Source organism: Diplotaxodon limnothrissa, linkage group LG18 (assembly GCF_057381915.1).
Source record: "Diplotaxodon limnothrissa isolate DT_005_m linkage group LG18, D_limnothrissa_male_GT1.1, whole genome shotgun sequence".
Lineage (NCBI taxonomy): Eukaryota > Metazoa > Chordata > Actinopteri > Cichliformes > Cichlidae > Diplotaxodon > Diplotaxodon limnothrissa.
In genome coordinates, this window is record NC_140613.1 from 19,468,570 (window position 1) to 19,486,379 (window position 17,810).

General features: G+C 38.4%; 1 protein-coding gene across 2 annotated transcripts in view; it reads right to left on the reverse strand.

Annotated features, from left to right (window-relative positions):
* The window catches only part of tnn (tenascin N), a 46,594-nt gene extending 44,481 nt beyond the window's left edge, over positions 1 to 2,113 (reverse strand). For both annotated transcript variants that reach the window (XM_085376990.1, XM_085376989.1), the window contains exon 1: positions 2,003 to 2,113. The gene's annotated coding sequence lies outside the window, so the exon portion shown is untranslated. The remainder of the gene's footprint in view (positions 1 to 2,002) is intronic.
* Between the last annotated feature and the right edge of the window lie 15,697 nt (positions 2,114 to 17,810).

Below are 17,810 nucleotides of genomic sequence, written 5' to 3' on the forward strand. Positions count from 1 at the left end.
AAACCGATGGGCTTTCCACATGGGTCATTCGGCATTTCATTATGGCTTTCAAGCCAACACAAACCTAATTCAGAGTGTTCGTAAACACGGTCCTTCCTGACAATGACTTTCCTTTGAAAGCAACGCTGTGTTAGTAGTGTTTGCTGATATAATATTTGTTCACTCTGCCCATCTGTGTCCTGTTTATGAAACTTGGTATTTATGGCCTCCAGAAGCAGTGGAGGAGCCCTCCAACGGTAACAAGAGAAATGTATTCGACCTGAGACAAGACTGTCTGGACTGGCAGACACCTTTCACTAAAGGCTGCTTGACAAGCTGTGAGGGATGATTGTGCATTTGTGTGTTTCTCTGTCAAAGCCTTTGAAACCTCACCGTGTTAAACAATCGGCCACAAGAATACAGAGAAAGAGGAGAAAAGGCAACTGCACATAAAAAGAAAAACAAACAGCTGCAGAGGAAAGCTTGTATCGGGAATACAGACTCCGAGAGAGAAACGTGAAGTAGAATAAGACCCGGTCAGTCTTTGCACATTTGCCCTATCCTCTCTAGAGAGCCATTAAATATCAGACAAAAGGCTGACTGTTTCACCGGATTTCAACTTTTGACTAATCTCTATGGAACAAACCGACAAGCCGGAGGATGAGAAGAGGTAAGGTCGTGCCTCATGTGGTTGCAAACTTCTAGACGTTCCTCTCCCTTCTTCTCTTCCTTTCACACATGGCAACTCGCAGACAGAACATGGAAACGAAAATGAATAAAACAAAGCTGAAAGCAATTATCGTCTGAGAGCAGAGCTCATATCTTCACGATTCTGTCTGTCTCCTACTGATACATAGACCACAAGGAGACCTCGATAAGGACCTCGCTTCATCAGAACCGCAGAGACTTAATTCCCCTCAGTGGGCTGACAGAAGAACCCAGTGAAAAGGCAATAATAAAGCAGCTAAATACCTGACATAGATTAGCTTTTCTAAAAATAAAAGTGTTTTCAGTAGCTTTGCAGTAAGGTCATTTTCAGGCGGTTTGAGTAAATAAAATGACTGATGTTTCCATGAAAGCAGTAACATTATGCAATGTGAACACATTTTATAAGCCACCCACTCAGGGTTGTGGGTCTCTCTCTCTCTCTATCATTTTGCATGGCTCAAGGCCCACATCTGTAGCTCATTTTGCGAGGGCTTCTGTGAATTCGCGGTGCCAGTACAGTAGCATTAAAGGTAAATCTACTGGATCAACAGTCCTGCGAGAACATTTCTCACCTCAGCACATAATTGAATACTAATAATTTTTGTTATTATCATAGAGGAAAATCTATGATGGCAGCTTCATTGTCAAACAGCACGGGATTGTCATGACAACAATCATATTCATGATATGAAATTAATATTTTTAATACACCGTTAGAAAAACTGAGGCTGTCACAGTTACTCTGATGGGAAAATAATCACACTGATCACATTTATACTACGTTACGACGATCTGTCTATTTATTTTTTTTAATTTATAAATGTTTACCTGAACGCATGTTCTTCATATTTCAATGAAATACACTAAGTATGCTTTGATTATGCAAATTAAGCATGAAATGCTCACAGGAAGTTGTTGATCGTGTCAAATATCATCATAAATCAGTCTGTATCGCTTACCAAGTTTTACAAAACCTTCTCTTAAACCAAGTCCTGCAAAGCAAGCCCAGACTAACGCAAGAACAGCTTCAGTCCTGGGACACTTGATAAATTCTGGGTCTCACTTTAGCTCATTTGCTGTCATGTCTCATTATTGCCCCTCAAACCTTCTGAGTAAAAAAGAGGTAAACAGGGTTCTAAAAATAAGGGAAAGGCTAAAGGAAGGTAGAACAGACAAAAAGAAATGCACAAATAAAAATATCCTAAGCAAGAGTGAAGCAATATTTGAATCCTCCAAAAAAGAAAAGGAGCATATAGTTAACGTATCTAAGTTAGAAATGGCACTTAAAAATGAAAAGAATATGAATATGTCTTACCCTTGGGGGGAGCTTTGTTAACTTTCTCTCCTTTCTACCTTTCTTCTTTCTGACTTTTCTCTGACGGACCGAGTGTCACTCAGCAACTCTCTCTCTACCACCTGCTGACAGGCCAGGGCCAACGAGTCAAGGATCTCTGCACTGCCAGCGCTCTCTCCCTCCCTCTACAACTGTTAAAATCTCCTCTAAATGCCTGTAGGCCAATGGGCAGTTAGTTGGGGAGTGTCTGCTCTCCCCCATCCGCTCAAGTGATTAAAACAAAAATGGGGGACAAGAGAAGGAGATAATGAGTTGCATTTACTTCTGTTTACCTCGTGGCTCTTATCACTCATAGTTCTCATTCGTCTCAACACTCTCGTTCCTTTATTTTTTCCTCCCTGTGTGAGTTTAGTTACGCTAGCAGAGAGCCAGCAGCGGGAGTTAAATTTAATCTCTATAGCAGAGATGGTAGCATTTAAGACACAATAACTGAGTAGAGGTTGGGTCAAAAGGGGCAAAACTGAAGCCAAGAAAAACTCTGAGTGGGTTTAGGTTAGAAGAAGAAAACAACTTAAGTGTCAAAATTGTGTGGGGGGGGATATTTAAAATGGCATGGATATAGCAGTGGCATACAGATTGTGTAACATTAAATGAAAAGAAAAGGAAAGACAGGGATATTTCCTGGAAAAAATATTGTCTTGGGGATGAGTTCTTGAGTGATAATAATCACTTTGCTGTTGGTTGGATGACTGGCAATTAGAAACCCCAAAGTCTTGATGTGATTTAAAACTTACATATTCTTCTCTCTGAAATATTTCTCACGTTATTTTCCTTTTCAATTTATTTCTGTGAAACGGGCCACCGCTAAGCATACTGTGAAGACACATAGCAACGCTAACTCTTTCAAGCCGACAGAAAAAACCACAAGCTTCAAAAACCTGCCTCCTCAGACTGTCATCACTTTAAAACATGCAATGAAAAAGTACTGTGTTTCAAGATGTTTCCTGTTAGCACAGAATAAAATGCAAAAGCTAAGTGCATCCATACAAGCGAGGGCAGAAAACACATCACCCGTTAACACTGCAACTGTTACTGAAGACCCCGTGTGTCACGGATGACAGCTTTAAGCTGACATAAGTAAGGTGTCAGATGTCTTTGGGGCACAGAGACCTGTGATCACATGTTTTCACCTTTGCTTTCTACTTTTTATTTTACATATTCACACACGAGGACCCCAGAATTCGATTTGGATCAGACTGAATATCCCACACCAAATATTCACTCCCTCGTTCGGTTTCATCATCCACCTCCTCCCTGAAGATCCACAGATCTATACAGATCTATAGATATGTTAACATGGTACAACTGCACAATTAGGTGCTCAATCTGAGCAGGTTTGTCTATTTAAGCAGCACTTGTTGCACCATGTATGTCATCACGAATGTAAAATGTTTCCTCAAAAACTGGAATTCTGGGCAACTCTTGAGAAAGAATAATGACTTAGAAATAACAAATAGTCTCCTTTAAATAATGATGTAAATTCAGTCTCCCATATAAATATATAAGGTCATAAGTATATAAGTATTTAACTCTATAAAAATTCACTGTGGGTTTGCTGTTGATGAATGGGTCAGATTTTTTCTTTTGTTTTGTTTTTTTAAATAGCATATATATAAATAGCAATATTTTCCAAATAACTAAAAAGACCAATGATAGTATTATTGTCACTTAAAGACAGCATAGCTACTGAAAGATAACATCTGTCCTTCAGCAGCGGTATCTCTGGTGCCGTTAGTGGCAAACTCCTCCCTGGATAATGGACAGAGATGAATGGCTCACCATATGCTCAATAATGGCGTAGTCATTACAGAGAATTTACCTTTCTTCCAGAAGTTAAGACGTAACCTTGGAACATCAGTATGTGTTGCTGAGCCTTAGATTTGGTTCTATAACAGGGCTTTCTAGCCCTCTTTCAAACTTGCATTAGCAGACAACTGTGAATCTAGGACACTTTCAATTACACTATGCCTCCAGAGTAAAGCCAACAGTGATTAATTAAGTTGTCTTGACTTTCTTTTTATCAAGCTGAAAGATTCCTTTCAACTCGTACAAAGCTCTTCGGTCCTTGTTATTAGAAAAAGGCATATGTAGATATGAATCAGGGTTTTTTTTAATTAATTTCGTCAGAGTGCAGAGTAAAATCATGAGAATAAGATTTGTATGGAAGAAAAAAAAGAGTCTGATCTGATATCCCCAATGACAAAAAATACCTCTTTTAAAAACTGCCTCTTGTGTCTCGTATGGCCATAGACATCCCAGAGAGAACATATACATATTTGTTTTCTTTCTGGGAGATAATCCATTTATTTGGTATTTCCTCCGCTAAATTTAGAGTATTTCTCCTGCATCTGCAGTATTTGTTGTACTAAGCCCTATAGCTTGTGGCTGTAGTATCAAATTGATATGCGAGTGGTATCTAGCTTCTCATTAGCATGGAAGAAAAACACATTTTCCCTAATGCCATTCTAATTTTAACCTCCTGAGACTGGAGATCTTGTTTGCGATGTATTTATTTAAAGTTCTCTTAGCTATTTGAGATTGTTTGGACTCGATAAGTATAAAAACTATTTTATTCCTTCCTAGTTAAATTTACCCTTTTTAATTTTTCATATTTATTTCCTTTCTTATTCATAGCCTTTTCCTTTTTTGTTTTCTTTAGGTCACGAGCAGTTGTCCAAGCATTTCACTACATATCGTACTGTGTATGACTGTGTACGTGACAAATAAAAATTTGAATTTGAATTTGAATTTGAATTTGAATTTGAATTTGAAACTATGCATTATCTTTGAACCAAAAGTATGACCTCATATAGAGACAATGGGTTTATTTTAAAATAACCATTGTTGTTATCAAACTATTGGACATTTTATGGAGCAGAATAAAGTATAACAAAAGCTCAAATGTAATGTTAAATTTAAATATGTTATAATAAGCAACATACATGGTAACGTAGTATTTATTGTGAAAACTGTGACGAGTCAGAGAAATCAACTAGAGGTTACACACTGAACCATGTATTACAGTAGGCAATACTGTAACACCATTATTATCAGGTCTTTTTACCTTTGGTCATTTAGCACTGCATGAAATGTTCCTTCTCTTAAATTGTGTTTGTAGGAACACAACAAATGTCACAATCAGGGGCATGCATGCAAAGATTCACTTGCCAAAAATTTAGCTGTAAATGTCATGAAGCATTACTGTTGTGTTTCTGCTGACAAACCCCTTAACAAGTGACTGATTTTGGTAAATTCAGTGCATCATAAATGGCATAACTGCTTCCTAACGATGGAAACAGTTTTCGTTGCTTTCCTCTGTACTTATTACAAAAATTGCAACTTCTTCTGAGTCATTTTCTGTTTGTTAGCAATTGCTTTCAAGGATTTTGTAAAGAAAGAGTCAGACAAAAGTATCTGAACGGACTTTAATACTAAAACGTAACAATCAACTTCTTCTCATTTTTAATTCACAAATCTATTTAATATCAAAACAAGAAAGACCTCCATCTTTTGGATGCATAAATGTTACAAAAAAGCCTGCAAATGGAACTTTAAAGTCTATCCATACGCTTTGTTGTGGGGGCATGCTGTGCGGGAGGTGATGAGATTTGCATAGCTTCATAGGACAAAGAGAAACTATTTCATGCATGTCACTATAAAAGTTGACGGTGTGACCGTTTAAATTTTGCATTTTTGTACACTGTGAATTTTTCCCATGCTGGGAAATATACGCCACACTAACAGCAGATGTAAAAGAACTTTTCCCAGCAGGATTAATTTCATTTTATGGTTTCTTTAATGCGATGCATGTCTTTGCTCCTGTTCTGTATTATTTCTTTGGGAAAAAAGAAAAACTCTGAACTGTCTTTAGAAGAACCCACGCACCTCTGGTCCTCAAATGAGTTAGCCTGCATGGGATAAAAATGCATCAGGGTGTATGTCAATTCTCATTCGCCCTGTGTGTGTACGTTGACATGTAATATGAAAGATGTAAATGAAAGCTTTCTGAAGGTAAGAAATATAAAAGTACTAGTCTAGTCTGCCTAATTGGACATGGAAACTCCTCATCTTCAACCTGAGCTTAATAATGGAGACAATTCAAAAACAATGCCTGAAAACAACAACAGCAATAACCTTACTTTGTGTTTTGTTCATGACAGTGGAAAATCTTGGCTTTAACATCGCAGTTATTTTTCAATTAGGATAGGGTCTGGTAAGCAGGATTAGTCATGGCTTGTGGTTTGCATTTTTTCCTCATGTTTTTAAAACAAGTGCAAATATGAGTTTCAAGCACACGGTGAGAAATCATTATGAGATTATGTGAAGACAGACATATTTTGTTGCAGCTGACATTACAGTACGTGAGATTCTCTGTTAGTACGCTTGATTGAACTGACAGGTAACATTTCTGTCACAAGGTGTAGCAAAAACAAGAGAATTGTCAAACCACAAACATTTTTTTATGATGCTTTTGTTAGGACGCCTGGGTCGTTGACCCATGTTTGAGTTTATTATATTAGTTATCATTTCTAGTCTTTGGTTTCTTTGTCTGTGTTCTGTCTTATGGTTTACGTCTCGGTTTCCTCTGTTGCAGTCCCTGCGTGTGAGTCTGTGTCTTTAGTTCAGTCTGTGTTGTTTCCTGCTTTATTTTGAAGGTCCATGGTCGTGTCCAAATTCATGGGCTGCATCCTCCTGAGGACCCGGCCTTCGCGGTCTACGTGGGCCGGGTCCTCAGAAGGTCGGGTAGGCCGGAAGTAAACGGCCGTGAAATTGGACGGTCTAGCCTTCTGATTAGCGTCACCGCTGTCTCGGTGGAGTTTAATAAACTCAGCCGTCTGCTCCTTGCTATCTAAAATATAACAGGACACTGGCGTAAATTCTCGACTGTCTCATACTTCTGTTTAATCAGTTTTCTGTTTGACGTTTAGTCAGCTGTGTAAAAACCAAGGAGGAACCCACCCAGGGGATTAATAAAGTTTTATTTTATCTAATCTTATCTAATAACTTTAATCTCAGCCAAACCGATTTACTCACAAACAAACAAAACACTGAAAAAAGCCCAACAATAACATTTTTAGGTTGTCTAAGTGACTTATATATTACGTTTAACCCGAGCAGCGAAAGTCCGCGGTGATCTGAAAATGATGTGCCGGGAGTTGTGCCGTTCTCGGCCGCATCAGTAACCCTTGAGCTCCCGGCTAGCTATCGAGCTGGTGGGTAGCAGACACCTCCGAAAATGTCGAAGCACTTTTGCAAATATGCGATATCTTGATAAACCGAGCAGATATTTGATGTTTACACAGCTACTTCCTCGCCTGAAAAAATGTTAAAAGTTTATTTTGTGACCCAGAAAGATTAGTATGAGTAATTTTAAAACTTAGTAGCGGCCGCCATTGTTGGAAACTGGAGTTTGGCTGGGCCGCGCTATGAATTCTGGGATATGGTAGGCCACGAAGGACACACCCGACCCATCCTTAAAATTCGGGGAAAAGGAGGACGCATTTGTTGGCTACATTCGGAGGAGTCTACGAATTTGGACAGCCTTCGGCGCGTCGCTGTGACGTAATAGGTCTACAAATGCGGCCTCAGGAATTTGGACACGACCCATGTCTGATGTTAATGTATCTGGTTTTGCTTCCCCTGTTTCGTTAGGCCTGATTTGCCCCAGCTGTGTTTCCCTCCTGTTACCCATTCCCTGATTGCTCCCTCTGTGTATTTAAGCCCTGTGTTTCTCTGTGTCTATGTTGTGATCTACCCTTATCTTGCTGTGTGTTCGGTCTGTGTAAGTGTGTTTTGTAGTCTCAGTTTTGTTACCCTTTTGAGTTCACGTTTGTCTCTGGAGTCTGCACTTTGTGTCCTTTTCCTGCCTGCACACAACCTTCACATAACAGAAGATCGCGACCAGAACATGGACCCCACAGACTCTTTTTCCTCGGAGTTCAACGCCGAGATAATGCGGATGGTGAGTCTGCTCAACCGCATTGCCCAGTCACAGGATTTACGGACTATGGCAGTCGGGCTAAGTACAGTAGATGCCATCATTAGGCATAACCCTCAGCTTACTCAGTTTGCTAAGGACACTAAGTTGGAGAGAGCAAGTCAGTGCTGGTGAGCTTGCTCTCTCACTCACTAAATCTTCCCCATCGCTGCTTCAGCAAGACACACACTCTCCACCTGCCTCTACGCTGCTATGGACCTCCTCTCCTTTCACACGCCAGTCGGGACCTTGTTCACCTGTCCATTCACCAGCCTTGTTACCCTTTTGAGTTCAGCATTAAAGCTGTTTAAGTTCACATTTGTCTCCGGAGTCTGCACTTTGGGTCCTTTTCCTGCCTGCACACAGCCGTTCCATAACAGCTTTACTTTTTTAAAGTAAGCTAAAAAGCATTCTTTTGGCATTTCTGGTGGCTAGTTGTTATGTATCTTTCACAGATGAGCAAGGATCATAACAAGACTAATGTATAACACTTAAAACAACAATAATAAAAAAATATTAGCAGCAATATTTCTTAATTCCCAAAACAGCATTAAAATCATAAAAAAGGCAACATTCTGTGGCAGGAAGCTTTGGAAGAAGAGCAATAAGAGGATAAAATAAAAAGCGTCATAACTGCACATCCTCATAACACAAAGACTTTTTTGATGGTGGTTATAGAGTGTTACTAATTTAGTTCTGCAAGAGCATGAAATGTTAGTATTTTTCTGTGTCTTACCCGCAAGCCTTGAATCAGGGTTTCACTTAACCCTTGTGTGGTGTTCGTATTTTTGTTACTCAGCCAGTGTTCATGGGTCTGGTGGACCCGCTAGAGTTTTGGCTTTCCAAATTAACACTATCAAACAATTTTATGTTAAATTACTCAACAGATGTTTACTTCATCCCAATTACAAGACATATGAACAGCAAACATGGTTAATTTTTTCCCTTTACCTTTGGTAGATCACATTTATGAATTAATGTGCTTCTCGTTTTTCTTTTATATAAAATGTTATAAATAAATCAGTTATAATCAAGTGGAGTGAGTGGAAAGACACAACACATTTACACGTGAAAAAATAATTAATTGTTTAATTTTTCTTTTGAAAAAAACTGAACACGGGTCTCACAGACCCGAACACCATACAAGGGTTAAGGTTAAGACAGATTTAGGTAATATTCTGTGTCTAGAAATCATAAAGTGTTGATGTCAGGATCTTCCGTCCTGCCATATTCCCTTAAACAGATTTTGGATTCAATTTGATGGCTACCTTTTTTCACTGTTTTCACTTACAGCCAAGATAAATAGCAGCTGTCAGCATAATCATGTAATTCTTGGAAGAAAAATCTTGCAAAATATTTTTTAAGCTGCTCCAATACTCTCTTGCAAGTACCCTGATACATAAAACATGCCAAAGATGACATTAACTGAGCTTATGACAACATTATTTATTAATACATACGACATCATTTAATCCAAAGCTATATAAAAATTTTAGTTTTTTTTTTTTTTTTAATTCCATATTTGCAAATCTGCGCACTTACTAGAAAATGAGTTTGCAGTTATAAATTTGATATAATAAATTAGAAAACAACTGCTCTCCTAATATTGGTGGCTGTGACATCTTTGGTTGACCAAAAGTATAGTTCAACTCTTTATGAAGTTTGCTTCATTTTATATTATATTCAATAAATATGTTGTAATATTAAAATATTATACAGTGACAATGACAATTTAACACATATAAATGGATGCATTTGCTGACCATATATCTTCCTCCTGCTCGCTGAAAATTGGCTCATTGTCTCCTTTCCAGTAAGGTGGTGACTATTAAGGATAGTCATCATACAACATTATGACTGCAGACCACTTGTATTGCTTGTGGTACATTGCATGTAGCAATACTTACTATAGATTCAGAAAGGTATGTTTTTGTACAAAAGTATGAGATCTGAGACACAGAAAGACCTTAGTTCAGTTTGAGCATTATTCAAGCTAACTGAATGAAGAGTGAGGTGGACAGTCTTTGAAAGGTGTACCAGGTGAGCATTTTTATGTACTTTGTTAACCCTTTTTGTGTCTACACTTAGGTTAGTACAGAAACGTTGGCTAAGTGTAGACACAAAAAGGGCTAACAAAGTACATAAAAATGCTCACCTGGTACACCTTTCAAAGACTGTCCACCTCACTCTTCATTCAGTTAGCTTGAATAATGCTCAAGCTGAACTAAGCTATTTCTGTGTCGCAGATCTTATACTTTTGTATATAAACTTGCATTTTCTTTTAACTTCCTGGCAGGTATTCTATACATAGGTTAGTACAGAAACGTTGGCTATGTATAGAATACCTGCCAGGAAGCTAAAAGAAAATGCAAGTTTATATACAAAAGTATAAGATCTGCGACACAGAAATAGCTTAGCATAAACTCTGATGGGTGTTTTTGGGTCTGCCTAAAGGTATCAAAACGCACATACCAGCACCTCTGAAGCTCTATCTAATTAAGTCAATCAAATAGATATTAAACTAAATAATGGAAACTGCAAGAACTCTACAGAAAAACTCAGTTTCTTGTTTTTTATGCTATGCTAAGCTAACAGGTTAGCTCAGAATAGCATTGTTAGTCATCCCTTCTTTTAACTTTCAGCAAGAACATCAAACTGTTTACTCAACATTACTAAACTTTAAAAGGTTTCATTAGAATCTACTGAGAAGGTTTAGCACCCATCATGAAAACATTTAGCCTTTAGAAGTTTATCAGAACTTGAGAACTTAAAATTGTCTGAGGCTTGCAACCACATTAGTGTAAATACGTTTGATAAGCATCAGACATTTATAACGACAGCTTGTAATTCTGTTCTTAAACAACCATTTTAGTAATGAAGACCTGAACCCTCATTGCTCCATATAAATATACAAAAAGCACATTAACTCTACCCTTTGAATCATATGGCACATTTAGTCATGCACACGCTAACAGAAACCCTGAATGCGTGTCTCCTCATGGAAGCTGTTGATTGAGAGCACTGATTTGAGCTGAGGGGGAGCTACACTATGAAGGCCTGTTGTGAAATGAGGACTGACAGATAGGTCCAAATAGCACCCTCAGATATCTAACACATGAAATGTGTTTAAAGACCTACTGAATGCCTGGCTTGTCTGAGGGTAATTATGGTAGATAAAAACAGCCAACTCAGAGCTGACAATTTTCCATCATTGTGGTTAAAAAGCAGATTTTTCCATTTCTACTAAAAAAAGAAAAATGCCAAAAAACAGGCAAAACGTTTGCTCCTTGTTTACATAGAAATGACAAGATCGTATCAGGGGAATTGTAGCCAACACTAGCTTCAGAGTCATTTTCTACATGTTTACAGTTGTCAAAGGTCTTGGTGTGTGACTTTGGTGGAAAGCAGATTAGATGAGAAAACTACCATACATGTAGATAAAGCTGAAGTCATTTCAGGGAAAACAGATTAAAGCCATATGAAAGTTTTGCTGAATGTGTTTCCTTAAGAGCCCATGTTGTGCGGTTAGACATCTTTAATTCCTTCCACATTTGGGATATATGGTACGAACACTTGCGGACACTCATACACCAGCGTAACACACATTCAAACTGTTATCTCCAGTGATCTTTAACACACACCACAGTAAAGCTTTAGTTCTTTTCCAACCACAGAAAGTGGTAAATACAACATATGTGGAGTAACTGTTTGTCTACATCGTGATTAGCGGCTGAAGCTATTCGACTTCTGGTGAGCAATCAACATATTTCTTTTTTTATTTTGGCTTCTGTTTTGTTAGATAGTGTATTGCAAAGTGCTGAAAATGATCTGACAACATGTTGCTACGGCTGTGATCTGGCATCAGACCTGTGATCTGTCAGAAGTCTTGTGACACATATGCTTTGCCTCACAAAACCATTTCTAAAACCATTAACAAAAATATGAATACATTTGTCACTCTAAATTTTACACAAAGAAAAAAACACTACGGTAAAAATTACTTGGCACTTACATGCGCTTTGATTCATAAAATAAGATGAAGCTGCCATCAGAATGATAATTAATGAGTCCTAATTCATATAGAGGGAGTCAGTGAAGCGTATTTGAAAACGAGTTAATTGGATCAGACAGGGGAAGTCGAGCAGCAGCGTGACAGATGAGTTGGTGTCAGCAGCTGTTACAGAGCTTCCTGGGCTAATGTGGATACCAGTCATCAGGGTCTGGTCCTCCTGTGCATGTGTCGCCGTGGGGAGACCTGACCTCCATTCACCCAGCTGACATAACTTAGCACTCCTTATGCTTTCTGATCTTAAAGACGCGACAGCAGTGAGCTGGCCTCAGGAGAAGAGAGAAAAGGTGAGAATTAAAAGTGGGACAAGCTGGAGCAGGAAAACTTACATCACTTCTTGTAAAAACTGGAGGTTAATTCTCTTTTTACAGCATAAATAGTCATGGAGTACTATTTTGTGGCTTCCTCTATAAAATGTATCCAACCAGGGAAATTACCAGACTTACCGTAATGTCTTTATGGAATGTGTGACAAATTGTCACCAATTTCATATATATATATATATATATATATATATATATATATATATATATATATATATATATATATATATATATATATATATATATATATATATATATATGGCTTTATCTTCTCTTTGCTAAGATAATGCATTTTAAAAGACAGTAAGTATGAGTTAAGCAGGGCCAAGACTTCAAGGCTTTCTACTTGGAAAGAGAGGCACTTTTTAACAGGGGCAAATAACACACTACCTTCATTCTTGCAGAAGAATTAGAGACCCCTTATTCTTTGGCTATATCAATATGGTTCAACTGCAAACACAGAAAAAGCGAGGTCACACGAAAGAAGACTTCTTCTAACACTGACACATAGGAAATTATTTCAGCCTTGTAATTCGTCACCAGCAGTCTCGGTACAAGAAGGATGTGCGGTCAAAGCTTGTGCACTATACCTCCTATAGGGTGGCTGATGGCCCTGTGAGTATAATCACAGATGTGTTTTTACCCTTCTCTTCCCTTCTCTACCAAAGCAACGAGTCCATTCAAATCCAAAGTTCTTCTTTTTTTCCATCTTCCCAATGAACTAAATATCAAATCTCCAAATCACAGGAAAGAGGAGTATTGGAAATAAATTCAGACTTTATAAGTTTACGCAACAGACCTTTTAATCCCACAACAACCAGCACTGCTTGGAGAGGTGAATTGTGACTTTAGAAAAAAGACTCCCCTAGGTTGAGTATTACTAAATGTAGCATATCTGCAGATGGGACTCAAAATACTAACTTTTCCCCTTCTTATGGTGTTGTGATTGACAATATTAAGTTGGTGACTCATCAGCCAGGACAAAATAATGATAAAGTTGCATAACACTCATGCTAACACTATCCAGACTGGAAGAGAGTTGTGATGTAAGTACACACAGATAAATCAAGTTTCAGTAAATTATCATCTTCATTTCAATCATATTATTTATGCATCTGCTATACCCTGAATTTAAAAATAAATCTTTGGCCTAACACTGATTAAAAGTGCCACATACTGGTATTAATATGTTAGGTATGTATGTGTACTAACTTTACTATAAACTTTCATACATTTTTTATTAAAATAAAACCAAAATCTTTTTTTCACTCCCCTTTATTAAAGGCTCAATTCCATTTAACTGCAAATCATTGTTATGTACTTTATTAACCTTAAATGTCTGTCTGGCATCTGGACTAACCTATACATAGCATACTTGCCTGCAAGCTGAATGGTCTGTCCCTCCTGGGGGAATGCTGGACATTCCTGAGCAATGCAAAGCAGGGACCTCCAAGTCAGTCAGGTTATGGCCTCTTGCTAAATGAGCTGTATCTGGTTCAAATGCACACTGATTACTGAGAAGCAACAGAGTTTCCATGCTGAAATGCCACTAAAGAGAAGATATTTTAACACCTATCCTGATGCAGTAACACGAACAGTGTCTATGTTGCTTGATTGTTTTTGTTGTTGTTGTTGTTTTTGTTTCTTTTACAGAAATGTGGAATTCTGAAAATCAGTTCGTAGACGTAAGAATCTTTTTTTGATTAAAATGCAGTCACTGTGGAACAAAACCTTATCAGTGTTTATCTCAATAATGTGTTTATTTGTGAAATTTTAGAAGGCTTCAAGGATCATTTTCTCCCCTAATTTTGCAGATTCTCTCACATCTTAAGGCAAGTGTTCACATTGCTTAAATATACTGTAGACTTCTGCATGAGTTTCCGTGATCAAAAATCCAGCCTGAAAGGTTTGCTTTGTCAAAGATTTATTAAAGTGCCTTTAAATGCAGTAGCATATGCTTGGTTCTTTTCATTTGGGGGGGGGAGGAATGCCCAAGACATCCGGTTCCGAATAAAGGAGCGGTTGAAAACTTGAAAACTGTGGCTGAGATTGTAAAGTTTATAACATCTGTAGGCGAAAGAGTTATTTATTTAACTCTGCCAGAGAAACACAGCAAATGTCTCACTGTTACAGTTTTTCCTTCGTGCTCCATTTACAGTACTACATGCATTTGATTGTTATTTCATAGAAATGGTGTAATTTCTAAAATGAACTGAAATCAGTTTACAGTATCACAGAATGTACCATATGTGCAATGGCTGGTCTTTCAACACAGAATTCTTTCTTGACGTTAAATGACTATGGTGTGTTTAGAGAAGCTATAAAGAGGCACACGAAAGTAGACTATGTAGATTACTTTCATTTAGAAGAAATGAAAACACAGAGAAAATTGTCTACAACTTGAAATTGAGTGAGTTGCATTATTTTGCAACACACACACACATATATATATAATAGCATATATATATTGCCAGAGATTTTTGATTTTTCAGCTGCACATGATGTGAATATCCTGTTCTAGCACATCCCAAAAATATTCTTTTGCATTGAGATCTGATGAATGTGAAGGCCATTTAAAGATACCAGCATGCTATTAAAGTTTGTGAAAGGCCGCATTATCCTGCTGAAAATATAAGACGACTACACTGTTGTCATGAATGCATGGCCATAGTCAGCAATAATACTCAGCCGTGGCATTAAGTTATATGATAACCAGCTGAGTCTCATGCTCTTCTGCTGCAGTCTTCTGCGGCTGTAGCCCATCTGCTTTAAGGTTCCATCTATAATGCATTCAGAGATGCTCTTCTGTATAATTTGGCTATGATAAGTATTTATTAAAGGTACTGCTGACTGAAACAGTCTGGCAACCACCTCTGACCCAGAGAACTGTTCTACTGGATCTACTGGTGACTGTGTAGATCATTTGATTGAACTCACTGTCATGTTTCGAAACAAGTCTGAGCTTTGTGAATTTGCATGTTATCCTGCTGGAAGCAGCCACGGGACACTTTGGTGATAAATGGTCAGAGACCACACTCAGGTAGGCTGTGGTGCTGCTTAGTTGATTCTGAGGTACCCAAAATGTTCCACAAAATATCCCCCACTCCATAAAGCGACCAATACACTGTTGATACAAACCAGGACGGATTCATACTTTGATATTGTTTAGACAATATCAAATGTGGAAGCAGAAATCAAGATTCATCAAACCAGCTGAAAACTGTGGACAAATTTCCTTTCTTAGATGATAGGATTGGTACCCTGTGTAGTTTTCTGCTGCTGTAGCCCATCTGCTTCATGCTTTGACCTATTGTGCCTTCAGAGATGTTCTTTTACATACCTTGGTTATTTAACTGCTACCTTACTGCTGCCTTCCTATCAGGCTGGAGCCTTGAGACGACTGTTGTTGTGATGTGGAGCTTTATAGATAAAATAGAACTAAAGCAGTCTGTTAAGTGTATATTTTTTTTTCCAAGAATAAAATATAGTTATTTGTTTATTAATTTCAGTTTTCAGTTTACATGACATACCTGAAATGAGCTAAATTATGAATAAAAGTATGACTGACTGACTATGTTTCCAATTGGCCACATCTTTAAGCAGATGAGGGACGCAATTCATCTTTGATTTCATATCACGGTCACATAAAAATAATATATGATATAGGAATAGCTATGATAAGGCATTGCTGGATATGACTGCATTCAAACTAGTGTCTAATATTTGAGCTGCCAAAGGGCTGCAGTGCAGTTTATTTATACGGGCTGTGTATGAATAATGTTCACAAGACATGTTGACACAGGTCAAATGTGGGAAAACCAATCCAGTAAGAAGAAAAATGACACTTTGTTTATTGCCTACAAGCTTTGGAAATATCATTCTGATCAGACGTGCGGACACAGTCGTTTCTACCCAGGAATCTGATGTGGATCCAGAGTGTTTTTCTCTGCATCTATTTTACATCAGATATTTGGGTAGGAAAGCTTAGAGATGCTGGCAGCAAACATGCCACTTCCACCATCCCCTGAAAACCGTGTTATGTCTGAATCAAACACACCGTAAAAAAACACACGCACACAGAAAATATACAGACGTACTACTCCTGTCACATTTTCATCTGCATGTGGTACGTAGTGAATGAGCCTCATGTTTGATCAGCCAAGAGATCCTTGTTTGTTTTAATCATCTTGTTTAGGGTTAGATGAAAGAATGCATAAACCACTAGAGGAGAAGGTATCTTTGATGAATACCAGGAAGGTTAGCTGGTTGCTCGTGGCTGTCTGGTATGTATTAGTAGACTTTTCCTATGGCTTGAATGTGTCTCCCTGGAACTTAAGGACTTTATAAAGACTTTAGATGTAGTGCTAAAGCATGCAATTAATTATACAGTGGGGCAAAAAAGTATTTAGTCAGCCACCGATTGTGGAAGTTCCCCCACTTAAAATGATGACAGAGGTCAGTAATTTGCACCAGAGGTACACTTCAACTGTGAGAGACAGAATGTGAAAAAAAAATCCATGAATTCACATGGTAGGATTTGTAAAGAATTTATTCGTAAATCAGGGTGGAAAATAAGTATTTGGTCACCTCAAACAAGGAAAATCTCTGGCTCTCACAGACCTGTAACGTCTTCTGTAAGAAGCTTTTCTGTCCCCCACTCGTTACCTGTATGAATGGCACCTGTTTGAACTCATCATCTGTATAAAAGACACCTGTCCACAGCCTCAAACAGTCAGACTCCAAACTCCGCCATGGCCAGGACCAAAGAGCTTTCGAAGGACACCAGGAAAAGTATTGTAGACCTGCACCAGACTGGGAAGAGTGAATCTACAATAGGCAAGCAGCTTGGTGTGAAAAAATCAACTGTGGGAGCAATCATCAGAAAATGGAAGACATACAAGACCACTGATAATCTCCCTCGATCTGGGGCTCCACGCAAGATCTCATCCCGTGGGGTCAAAATGATCATGAGAACGGTGAGCAAAGATCCCAGAACCACACGGGGGGACCTGGTGAATGACCTGCAGAGAGCTGGGACCAAAGTAACAAAGGTCACCATCAGTAACACACTACAACGGCAGGGAATCAAATCCCGCAGTGCCAGACGTGTTCCGCTGCTGAAGCCAGTGCATGTCCAGGCCCGTCTGAAGTTTGCCAGAGAGCACATGGATGATACAGCAGAGGATTGGGACAATGTCATGTGGTCAGATGAAACCAAAGTAGAACTTTTTGGTATAAACTCAACTCGTCGTGTTTGGAGGAAGAAGAATACTGAGTTGCATCCCAAGAACACCATACCTACTGTAAAGCATGGGGGTGGAAACATCATGCTATGGGGCTGTTTTTCTGCCAAGGGGACAGGACGACTGATCCGTGTTAAGGACAGAATGAATGGGGCCA